The 12436-nt window shown below is 45.3% G+C and overlaps 1 pseudogene; it reads left to right on the forward strand.

The window, feature by feature from the left end:
- Positions 1-11902: 11902 nt before the first annotated feature.
- On the forward strand, positions 11903-12020 carry LOC126109928 (5S ribosomal RNA; annotated as a pseudogene).
- Positions 12021-12436: the final 416 nt, after the last annotated feature.

The raw sequence follows: 12436 nt of genomic DNA on the forward strand, positions 1-12436 counted from the left end.
GTGAAAATGTCCTGTTGCTCTTAATTGTATGGGACGCTGGGTAGCAGCACTACTTCCATGTTTCAGTGAATGAGGTTTTTCTTCCTACGGTCTCTGATAAGTCATTCAGAATCCCAGAGGACTGCTACGCAACCATAACGCCCCCTAGCACAATCAGAGCGGGAACTCGGCGCTGTGGAAGCGACTGTCTCGGTGTTTACCTTGCAGGGCGCCGACTGCCGGCGGGACGTACAGTGTTTGCACCGGCTGCGCGACTCGCGAGGGGGGGGGGGGGGGCGAGGGAGGTCACGGCGTGGTGTCGCCGGCAGCAGCTTCCAGGAGTTGGCTGGACACGCCGCCTGGACACGACAACGAGGAATTAATTAAGGAAGTTTGCGGCGAGCCGGACCTAGCCGCCGAGTCACTGTGTGCGGGGGGTATAGAGGAGGGGGGGGGGGGGAGCATTGGAGGGGGTAGGGGGTAGGAGGAGGGGGTGGGGGGGAGGGGAGTATAAGTGGTGGAGGTGCGGCCATTACTCAGCGGCAGGGGCGGATACGGACACTGGCGCCGTCTCCAGGGCGTAGTGTAGTGTAGTGACCGAGGGCTGGTGGCGCACCGGATAAGTCGGGGGACACCTCTAAAGCGTCTGATTGTGGCTCAGAAACAGAAGTATCTCTTACGCACAGAGCTGTCGAGGTATGCACCGTGGGCCCGTGCTATTCGTTCAGTCTGCCAGAACCTCTCTTTCTAATGTTGCTGGCAGTCGTTTCTTCACCGACTGTCTGTGACTGTAACTGACAGGTTGACAATATTTTTCTGTTATTAGTACGCCGCCACCTGTCACAATGTCTGTCTCCCCATGGCCGAGTGATCACTGTAGGTGACTGCCGTGCGAAGGACTAAACTTCATTTCCCGATACTGCTAGGTATTTTTACTTCCTTGATGGATGGAATGGAACAGGGTCTGCTCAGCCTCTTGGTTCTATCTGAGGAGCTACTTGGATGACAGCTACCGGCTCCAATGTCTGCACAGCCCACAACGACTGGGGGTCGCCACGCCACGCCCCTTTGTACCGCATCCAAATGACAGAAGATGACACGGTCATCCGTGGACAGAACGTCGGGGCTTCTATCACAACATTCTAGTTTCCTCTTTTCGGCGAACACGGGTTTCAGAGCTGCAACTCCAATTTGAACGACCACATAGACGTTTTCTTGAGCGTTACATCTTCTTTAGTTAATCACCTAGCAGTAAGTGATCAATCTAGTTCTTACTATACACATTGGCGAGGGGTCGGTCTTATGGCTGCTGCTGCATCTGTATCACAGCCTATTTTCTACGTCTTGAACAGTCAACTTTCTGTTGGTCATACTCCTTTTCATCTCTTGAATCCGTGAAAATCACTGTCTTCATCTGTCGGTGTACAATCAAACATGTTTTTGCATAGCCTTTCTTGCACCATTCTCGTTAACTATTCAAACGATAAAAGTTTTCTGGATTCTGTTTTAGCTATTATGTGTATTGCGCCGTCTCTTTAGATACCAGTAACTCTTAAGAGATATACTGTATGAACAAGCTGTATCAGCACTGCAATAAATACGTGAAAAGCAACGTCGGCCGATGAAGCTCACTCTCGCAGTACTACAATTAGTTGTCCTGACAAGATATTACCTACTCTCAACGACGTAATCTGTGGGACCTCAAATAATTGTCTGTACTAACATGACGACGTCATGTAAGATTTTATATTCAGCTTCTCGCGCTATAAATTACACTACCGCTCGCTACGACATCACTATGTATCAAAGGATGGTCACAATAACACTTTTCCTGGTATAATGGGCTCAATGGTAGCTATCTGGATAATAATTAATATTAATTACTTCATTATTTTTGTCAGAACAACACTTTTTTTGTAAAATAACTCAATTTCAATTAATACAGCGAAGCCGGATACCAGTGTGGGAAAGAATGACAATTTATTTATTTAATTGAACACATGTGCACTCCCACAAAATAAATCCCTACATCCAGTTTGGTGAGATCTGTGAAATGAATGAATGTATGGTCGTCTGCTAACCGCAGATAGTGAATGTGAATATATGATCATCTTTGAGACGATCCTTTGGTGGGACCAAAGAGATGAAACTTACCTGAGCTTTGAGCGCCTGAAATGTGGCTGACCAATACGGTAGCAAGGTGCTCCCCCACTTCAGTAGAGGTGCAAGAGGACCTCGAGAATGGCCATGTTTCAGCACTCTGCCGCTGGATCTTGTGCTGTTATGACCTGTTTTAGTTGTGCTCCGTAATGACGAAAGAGTGGAGACATGGTATGCATGTGGAATATTTAAAAGTAGTTTGAAATAATAATTTCTCTATTTCAGGAACTTTTGTGGGGAGAATTAAATGTCAGGCAGGTAATATTAATGGGATTGTAGTAATCTTCGGAAGTGACCAACGGTCACAATGAAACCACGTGTAGCAATAAGTTGAAATACTTCCGTGTGCTTAAGTTAAGCTGAATTGCTAGGGTGTGTACAATAAGTTGAAATATTTAAGAAATAGCGTGTGTACCATAAGTTGAAATATTTAAGAAATGGCATGTGCAGGACTTGAAATTAGAGACGAGTACTTCCACGGGGTGAGTACTGTGTGAGTCTCAAACTATGTATGAGACAAAAGATAAAGAGAAGTACTCATCCATGGTATCAGTTGAGGACTCGCGTGTGTGATGAATATGTTCTTAATATTACTTTGCGTGATATGATTCCCTGTGACGCTAGATTCAAACTCTGAGAGAGAAGCAAGGTGAGTCGGCCGTCTATCCAGCAACGCCACTTGGCTTGCATTGCACAGGAAGACGTGCATATATCTCCAGAGTTCATAGTAGAAAAGTAGAATTACGAAGTGGGGCAGTGTCGTGTGAAACTGGGATAAATATTAATTGAAGTGGGAAAGCTGAAAGTGATAATGTTGTGACTATTACCTGTGTAGTATTTCATATTATAGTGTGGTGTATGTCATGTAATTTGGGTACGTGTGGTTTGCATGGGAGAGTAGCGAGGTAGTTTCAAAAGATTGGGTTATGCTTGTTCCTTCTGTACCGCTCGGTCTGGAGGAAAGTTTCGTGATAATGATTGTGAGAGTCGACGTGTGAGAAATAATAAAAGATCCACCATCCTATCTAGAAAGTGCACTGTAGCGTTAAATAATTACGAGACCATAATATAGAGATTCACCAATGTAAAGCCTTGCCCACTGGGCGGAATTTCTCATGTGTTATTGTTGTAGGATATAGAATTTGTGTGTTTAGGTTATAGAATTTATCGGAATAAATAAGATAGTGAAAAGAAAAAGATTGGTGGACTTTTCCTTCGAAGTGTATGTTGTCATGATGTCCCGTATTTATAATGTGTGCGCCATTCATATTCAGTGCGGTGGCAACGTGTTGATAAAAGCCGTTAAATAAAAGACATAAAGAAAATGTGGTATTGCCAGTGCGTAGAGAACAGTCTGAGTTCTGTAAATCACTGATAGTCAGATGTGCGTTTCCGCTGCGTATTATTCATACAGGAGGATAATTTGTAACTTAATTGTGAGTACGAGAGTTCATGTTACTCGATAAATAAGAATGAATCCACTCGCTTGGCAGACCACTCATCTTGGAGGCCTGACTGCTTGATGCCACAGTATGAGCAAGGCATGTGGGTGCCTCTCAACTATGTATCAAAGGATAGTCACAATAACACTTTTCCTGGTATAATGGGCTCAATGGTAGCTATCTGGATAATAATTAATATTAATTACAAGAACGCATCTGACCATCAGAGTTAATTATGTACGAAAGATAAAGAACCACCAAAGTTAGTATCAATCGCCAGAAAAAATACAAAATGTGAGAGTCTACGGGAAGTAGGAGTGATGTACTCGTATTTACTTCACCAATAACAGGGACACACAGCGAAGCTTACTCTGTATTCTCTGACGACACAACTATTCTTTCTCAACAACGTTGATACCAGAAACGATAACCTTCGTATATAATTGAAGAATACGCCATATAGATCTACTGCCTCTTGCTGTTTCTACTCTTTAAAAGCTTCAACGAACTCAAAGAGTATGAACGTAATAAATTCTTACGTCAATCGGAGAAAACGTTCACAAGAAAAAGATACAACTTTATACTGTTTATATCTCGTTGTCAACCAACGATAACCTCTATAAGTAGCGCCTTGCTATAACAATATCCATTACTCTATTGAAATTTTATCATAATAAACTATTTCGTTAATCTCAACCTTTTAGAATTTCGTTTATAATTAATCACTTTTCCATAACACTTAAGCTTGCTTTCTCTGCCTAAAGATTAATTATCTTTCTTTTCGCTACAAGTCGTTCACTGAAACATACCATTCCTTCTCTCTAATTTCTTTGAACGTTTACCAATATTCCAGTCTTTTACATTTGGCTTTTGGATCTACTTTATTCCCAAAAGATATAATCCTGATCTGAGTGCGCGCAGCCCGTGGTCTCGCGATCGCGTTCTCGCTTATCGAGCACGGAGTCCCGGGTTCGATTCCCGGCGGGGCAGAGATTTTCTCCTGTCTCGAGATGACTGGGTGTTTGTGCTGTGCACGTCACTTTATCATCATTCATGAAAGTGGCGAGACTGGACTGAGCAAAGGTTGGGAATTTGTACGGGCGCAATTGAGCGCCCCACAAACCAAACATTCATTCATTCAGATATGAGTCTGCTTTCAAATAAGTCTTTGATTATTTTTCCTTTTAATAGTTTGGGGATAAAGGACGTGTCGGTTACTGACTTTTTCAGTTTAAAACCGTTTTATTTATTTCCTGCAGTTGAATCATTTACAGGTACAAGTTGAAACGTCCCCTTTGAACAATTTTACAAGACTGTGCTTAAACTGACACACAATATTTTTAGCACAACGCAATCTGACTATCAAAGATCCCTGCAAAAGAATGGCCCTGAGTAACATTAAACTATACCTTTCAGAAATCACTTACCTCACAAAAATCTTGATTACTCGAACTACTGCAATACAGCGAGCGCCACTACTGCCAGCTAAATAAAAGATTCAAACTACGGAAGGCACTAACTACTGATAGGGATAGTTAGCAAATGAAAGATATTAATAGAGAACAAACAATGTATTTACCTTAATAGTCATAATATATATATAGCAGTTCATGACAAATTACAAAACTCCGCCATCTCTCTCCCCACATCCACCACTGCTGGCGGCTCACCTCCAACTGCCAATGCTACGCGCTGTTCACATCCAGCTGCCGCTGCCCAACACTACAATGGCAAACAATGCAAACTAGCCACAGACTGCACACAGCACAGCCAGTGATTTTCATACAGAGCGCTATCTAACGTTGCCAATAAGAAAACATAAACAGCCTACTTACAAAGTCAGCGTTTCATTTACGAGTGCTGGTGCACTATTCAAAACCCCACTAAGCGGACATGAATTTAAAAAAAATAAAACAAAAAGCCTGTGTGTCACCGCCACTTTGCAGCTGTCTGAACTCAAATAATCAGACAAAGCTCAACCATGAGGCGTTGACTTGCGCGACACGCCAATATCTAAAACTCGATGACCTCTTTCAGACAGAATTAGCGTGTTCTCTTTTAAATGATTCTGGATTTTTCGTTTAGGGCCAAAGGGCAGAGCTGTCACATTCTCAGTAAACTTCCGATTGTTTCTCAATAAATAACTATTACGTTCGAAGACCGTTCTTTAATACAGACTTGTTGGGTACATAGTTCCGCGTAGTCAGCGCGTACACAACTTTCCCACCAGAGCGCGGCCCGCTAAGCACAACAGCGCAGGCGCAGCGCTCGTCCGTCTCCGCACTACGAGATGGCGCTGCCTTAGAGACGGAACAAATTCTGCTTCCGCCGATCCGCGTATTAATATGTAACGCAGCCAATGAGATAGCTGCTAACGTAGAATCTTTTCTCCTCGCGGATCACTCTCGCGCAGTGATACCTGAACGCGCCAGGTATTATAACGAGTGTACAGATCTCCGATGAGTCAGTCTGCATTTGCCTGCATTAGTCTGTACCAGTCTGCATTTATCTACATTTGTCTGTACCAGTCTACAGTCAAGTTTCAGTCTGCGCCTAATAAGATTACCATATTCCTGTACATAGCCATGAAGAGAAATGTATAGACACTTTGTGAAGTATCAGAGATATGTGAGAATAAGATTAACGTACCAAGACCAAAGGAACTGCAGATTGTCAATTGTAAAGAGCATCCAGAATCAAGTTACGTAATGTCTATCCTTTTTATTATTTTAATAAATGTGTGTAAAAATTAATCAAGTTCTGTTTAAAGTTGGTCACCGTCAATCTGCTACTCTAAGCGTGCGAGTGGCATTTCTATCGTCTGACCTAACGGCGGAAGATAAACACGCCACGATAAGACCACGAGACATATTTCTGACACTCGCATACTTCGTCAGAGCGACAAGTCAAATAATCTGATGGTGTGTGTACCGAAGGTCTTACAGTACACACACCACAAGACTACACAAGCACTGCAGCCAACGAGATTTCCGGAATTTACTACATTGCGACGCTCAAGCGAAAGTCACACATTAAATCCTAACGAAATATCGCTGAATCACTATCCATCATTGCTTGCGTACACTTTACAACCACATTAATGCAGTGCAACGCTACCATTCCTTAGCGTGTACTGTAATCCTCAACCACAAAATAACTAAACGACTTCGCGAGAACATGTCTTCTCACATACACTAGCCAACGGGAAGTCTCACAAAACATTGAAACACGGTTCGCCTACTATCACGTGGCTATTAAGGAGCACAACGCACCATGAACCACAACTATGAGAAACTAACCTCACACTTCAATAAATCGGAGGTCTTCGTATACCTGGCGAGCCTACACTCTACCAAAATCGGCGAAATAATCATTTTATACACAAGGCGATAATCTTCTCAAAATACCTCTCTAAACGCCTGAGAACTGCTATTCCCATTGCAGACTACTTCATGTGTCGTATGTGTGAGCTGATCTCATCACACTCCTGAGATTATCTCTCTCGAGGCTCACTAATCGAACGATACTCTGACACTGCTACTGAAATTCTCAAAGGAGGAGCTCAGCCGTGCTGCGGCTCGCTTTGGTGCTCTTCGTAGCTTTCCACCCTCTGTTGGAGGCCAGACGGTTTCGTTTAGTTGGCGTGGTTGTTGTTGTTTGTCTTCTCCTCGTGTAGATTGGCACCACTCGGTTTCGCAAGCGTTGCCTGTCCGCTAGTGGCAGCAGCGGCGGATATCGATATGTAGTAATGGTGGCCCTACCTTTGGGGCGGCGTCGTGGTTCTTCCGGGTCGTGTCAGTGGGCAGTTCCGCTGGGGACTCAGGAGGAGCCAGGTCCTTCGTGCTGCTGCTCGTAGTGTCGCCGAGGCGAAGAGCAGCGAGTGGAGTGCTTTCTGCATTCCTGATTTTCCCGGAACATGTTTGTACTTCCTCCTTTCATCAATCAACTGAAGTATTTCTTCTGTTACCCATGGTTTCTTCGCAGCTACCTTCTTTGTACCTATGTTTTCCTTCCCAACTTCTGTCATGGCCCTTTTTAGAGATGTCCATTCCTCTTCAACTGTACTGCCTACTGCGCTATTCCTTATTGCTGTATCCATAGCGTTAGAGAAGTTCAAACGTATCTCGTCATTCCTTAGTACTTCCGTATCCCACTTCTTTGCGTATTGATTCTTCCTGACTAATGTCTTGAACTTCAGCCTACTCTTCATCACTACTATATTGTGATCTGAGTCTATATCTGCTCCTGGGTATGCCTTACTATTTATTGCGTTCAGTTTGTTGCTATTTGTTAAGTTCAACTAGCGGTATTTTTCTTGCCTGGTGGCCACTGTCGCCCCAGTTACCTGCCCTGGGGGTTCGTGTACGTAACGGCAGTGTACGTTTCCTCGCCTTGCCGCTGCTGTCCGGTAAGACGTGTAGTTTTGACAGCTTTCTTGATTGTAGGTCCGTTGGTGATTCTTCTACTCTGGTGGTAGGGGTTCCTATCTCGTTCTGGGCGCTCTAAGCACAGTATTCTGCAGACGGAGTCCAGACCGCCAGTTCCGGCTTTGGCGTATTTTTACATCTTTGCATTTGGTTTAATGGACGTCAGCTAGCCTCAGCAAGATTACAATTAGTCATTCGTTAGACTGCCACTAGTCTGAGTTACCATCTTGTGGAGTGAATGCAACTCTCGGCTGGCTGTTTCATTGCTCGCGAAAGTGCTTTTTTTGTCGGACCTACTCGGAGGTCGATTCCTGGTGCACCATATGTGACTGGCCCTTGTGTTTTATTATTGTATTTGCCGTTATGTCGTATGTTTCTAAAATGTTTATATAATTGCTATTCTTGGCGTTACAGCACGTTTAAATGATTGTGTTACCAAGTTTAGCATCATTTCGTCGCACCAGTTTGGTGATCAGTTGCCTGTCTTTTTAAATTAACATTTGCTATTGCACTTCTGTCTTATAGTGTGTTTGTTAATTTTTTTTGTAATTGCCGTTCTTGGCGTTAAAGGCCTTCAGCCGTGACTGTGGTTACTTGCCTTAAAATTCTAACTGAGATCACATTGGCTTGTTTTTAAGACTATTTGCTGTGTCTGTATTTTATGCTCATTTGGTTTGTTCAAATGGCTCTGAGCACTATGGGACTCAACTGCTGTGGTCATCAGTCCCGTAGAACTTACAACTACTTAAACCTAACTAACCTAAGGACATCACACACACCCATGCCCGAGGCAGGATTCGAACCTGCGACCATAGCAGCAGCGCCGCTCCGGACTGGAGCGCCTAGAAACGCACGGCCACCGCAGCCGGCTGCTCACTTGGTAAACTGTAACGCACTGAAAACACTGTTAATTAGACTGTTACTTCCCGGCAGATTAAAACTGTGTGCCCGACCGAGACTCGAACTCTGGACCTTTGCCTTTCGCGGGCAAGTTTTCTACCAACTGAGCTACCGAAGCACGACTCACGCCCGGTACTCACAGCTTCACTTCTGCCAGTACCTCGTCTCCTACCTTCCAAACTTTACAGAAGCTCTCCTGCGAACCTTGTAGAACTAGCATTCCTGAAAGAAAGGATACTGCGGAGACATGGCTTAGCCACAGCCTGGGTGATGTTTCCAGAATGAGATTTCCACTCTGCAGCGGAGTGTGCGCTGATATGAAACTTCCTGGCAGATTAAAACTGTGTGCCCGACCGAGACTCGAACTCGGGACCTGTGAGTACCGGGCGTGAGTCGTGCTTCGGTAGCTCAGTTGGTAGAGCACTTGCCCGCGAAAGGCAAAGGTCCCGAGTTCGAGTCTCGGTCGGGCACACTGTTTTAATCTACCAGGAAGTTTCATATCAGCGCACACTTCGCTGCAGAGTGGAAATCTCATTCTGGAATTAGACAGTTGTTTATTCTATCATTAATAACGTGTGATATCTTTATTTATTGCTGAGTCTGGAATTACCGTTTAAAATAAATGTGTGTAATTGCAATAGGAAAGCAATAATAACTGATTACGGCCCCGTGGACAGTCGTAACCGAATCTTGCCTTCCTTGACTACCAGGTTTCACAAGCCAAGAACCATTCTCTACGAACAAACACACCACGCTAATTCTCTCTTTTACAGTAATTGTTTCTTCTATGCTTTCGCCGGCAAACGTTCGTAGCGGCCAGCTGCGTCGTAGTTGTTATCTTTGCCACACGCCGCGATCCAGCAAACGGCTGGGCGTTGCAAACTCGCTGACTTGTCAGGACGCAGCTTCTCTCGAACATTAGTAGTCACACATCTACAACATTTTAACACAAAAATATAAGGAAACTATATAAACAAATTAATGTCTTCATTTTTCTAGCACGTGAAAATCGACCAAAAGTTGAGGCGATACGAACAAGTAATGCGCGCTTTTTACGAGCTGAAGACGATTTGCCGCCTTACATATGGTGTTATTTCCAATCGATCCTTATTTGGTCTGTGTTCGAACCGAGAGATCCTTCACGCTGCTCTAGTTCTACAGCTTAAGTCTCTTTGCGATTCTTCCCTGCAAGCGTCCAGCACTCCGAGTTTTTGCTCTTATGCGAAATTTTTCTTATTTGGCGTGTACAGAATAGCAGGAAGGATGCTCGCTGAATATTTCAAATTCAGCTGACAGAGCTACGATCTGTGGCAGCAACTACAGCTCTAGCCGGACTGAGCGTCCAGCCGAATTGAACTAGGATTGCAGGTGTCGGTAGGGTACTCCCTGCTGCTTGAACTCTCTGCCATAGTTCAGCAGTCGCAGAGATCGTCGAATGGTGGCGTGCCAGTGCCTTTGATGACCAAATGTATTAGGTGGTTAGGATACCAGGAGAATATGTTGGCCAGGTTGCCAATCGAACAAACTGTGTATCGAGGTAGATCAGGCAACGTGTAGTCTTGCGTTATCTTGTTGAAAGATAACATCACGTATTCATCCAAGAAATGGCGCTGGCACCGCCTTCAGAGTGTCAGAAGTCAAGCGACGGCTGTCGAAATCACCGGCTGTGTAAACCATAGGTGATCGTGTTGCGTACCCAATGGCACCCAGTGCCGTCATTCTGGTGTTGGGCCGAATGACGATGGCGAATGCGATCTCGGAATGTTCGCTCCGTTCCCAGCATCGACACGTGCACGCAGAACTGGCACCTGTTGGAAGAGACTACTTCGTCGCACTCGTGTGTGCAGCATTATCATCGGCCGCACCACAATCGGCTGCTGCTGCGTGAAGCGAAGCCGCGACCGTCTGACGCCGTTCTGACGGTCCCTGTGCCCCAGACATCGCCACACTGTGCTAGTTGACAGAAAATCGTTTCCCAGGTCGAGAAACGTGACGTAGTTCTACGATACTGCACTCCAGACCGAATAACATGTTGTTCTCTCGGGCACTAGTCACGTGCGGCCAGGCTATTTTTGGTGTTGAATATGGTGTTCCTGTAACATCGATTCCTGAAATCGCTCATCGGAAGGAAGACCACTGGATCCGAAAGGGTCAGTAACATTTCGCACAGACCACCGAAAGAGTTTGCTCTTCTTCTGTCAGCACTCTACTACAGGTTTCTGTAGCAGCAATGTGCCCTTAAGGATCGGAAAGAAAGGACAGTTTATTCCTGTTTAGAAGAAGGCTTGTCGGATTACCCGCCAGGTTAGCCTAGCCCGCTAACGTGCCGCTTCTTGGACTCGGGTAGACGCGCCGGGTCCGGATCGAATCCGCCTGGCGGATTAACGACGAGGGCCGGTGTGCCAGCGAGCCTTGGTGTGGTTTTTAGGCGGTTTTCCACATGCCCCTATGTGAGTACTGGGCTGGTCCCCACGTCCCGCCTCAGTTACATAGCAGACATCTGAACACTTCCGCACTATTCCATGGATTACACTAGTCGCAGACAGTTGGGGTACACTAATTCCGTCCCGGGGGATACGGGGTGGTGGTATGAAGGGCATCTGGCCACGCCTTCAACTAACATTGCCACATCCGATTAAACATGCCGACCCTGCGTATCCGCGGGAAAAACGGCACAAGCAAAAGAAAAAGGAAAAAGAAATATGAAGTGTTGTCGGATAGATGCACAAAATATAGGCCTACATTTCTGTCCAGGGTCTGTTGTAGAATTTTGGAACATGTTTCGCTCTCGTATGTCATGGCATTTGTGCAGACCGAAAACCTCCTCTGTACGAATCAACACGCGTACCACAAACAACTTCCGCGTGAAACACAGCTCTCTCTATTCCCCTATGATATCTGTAAAGAAGTAGATACAGGCGCACAGGAAGTTAGTGCGTGCTTTGATTTCCGGAAAGCTTTCGGTACATTTTCGCCCTGTCGCTTAGTGGACGTCCCAACGGCCTTGCCGCAATGGTAACACCGGTTCCCGTGAGATCACCGAAGTTAAGCGCTGTCGGACTGGGCTAGTACTTGGATGGGTGACCATCCGGTCTACCGGGCGCTGTTGGCAAGCGGGATGCACTTAGCCCTTGTGAGGCAAACTGAGGAGCTACTTGACTGAGAATTGGCGGCTCCGATCTCGGAAACTGACATACGGCCGGGAGAGCGGTGTGCTGACCACATGACCCCTCCATATCCGTATCCAGTGATTCCTATGGTCTGAGGATGACACGGCGGCCGGTCGGTAGCGTTGGGCCTTCATGGCCTGTTCGGGAGGAGTTGAGTTCAGTTTTTAGTGGACGTAATCAGACCAACATTGTGACTGAAGCGTATGTAACAAACACAGCATAATTTGTCGTTCAAAAACTAACTTAGAGCTTGTTAGTGTCGCAAGCGACGTTTGTAGAGCCATTACTCTTCACAGTATGTAAAAATGACGTAGTGGATAAGCGTCGTAATTTCAGTGATTTCGTGATTTCGTGATTT

The sequence above is a fragment of the Schistocerca cancellata genome, chromosome 12 (genome assembly GCF_023864275.1).
Source record: "Schistocerca cancellata isolate TAMUIC-IGC-003103 chromosome 12, iqSchCanc2.1, whole genome shotgun sequence".
NCBI classification, from domain to species: Eukaryota; Metazoa; Arthropoda; class Insecta; order Orthoptera; family Acrididae; genus Schistocerca; species Schistocerca cancellata.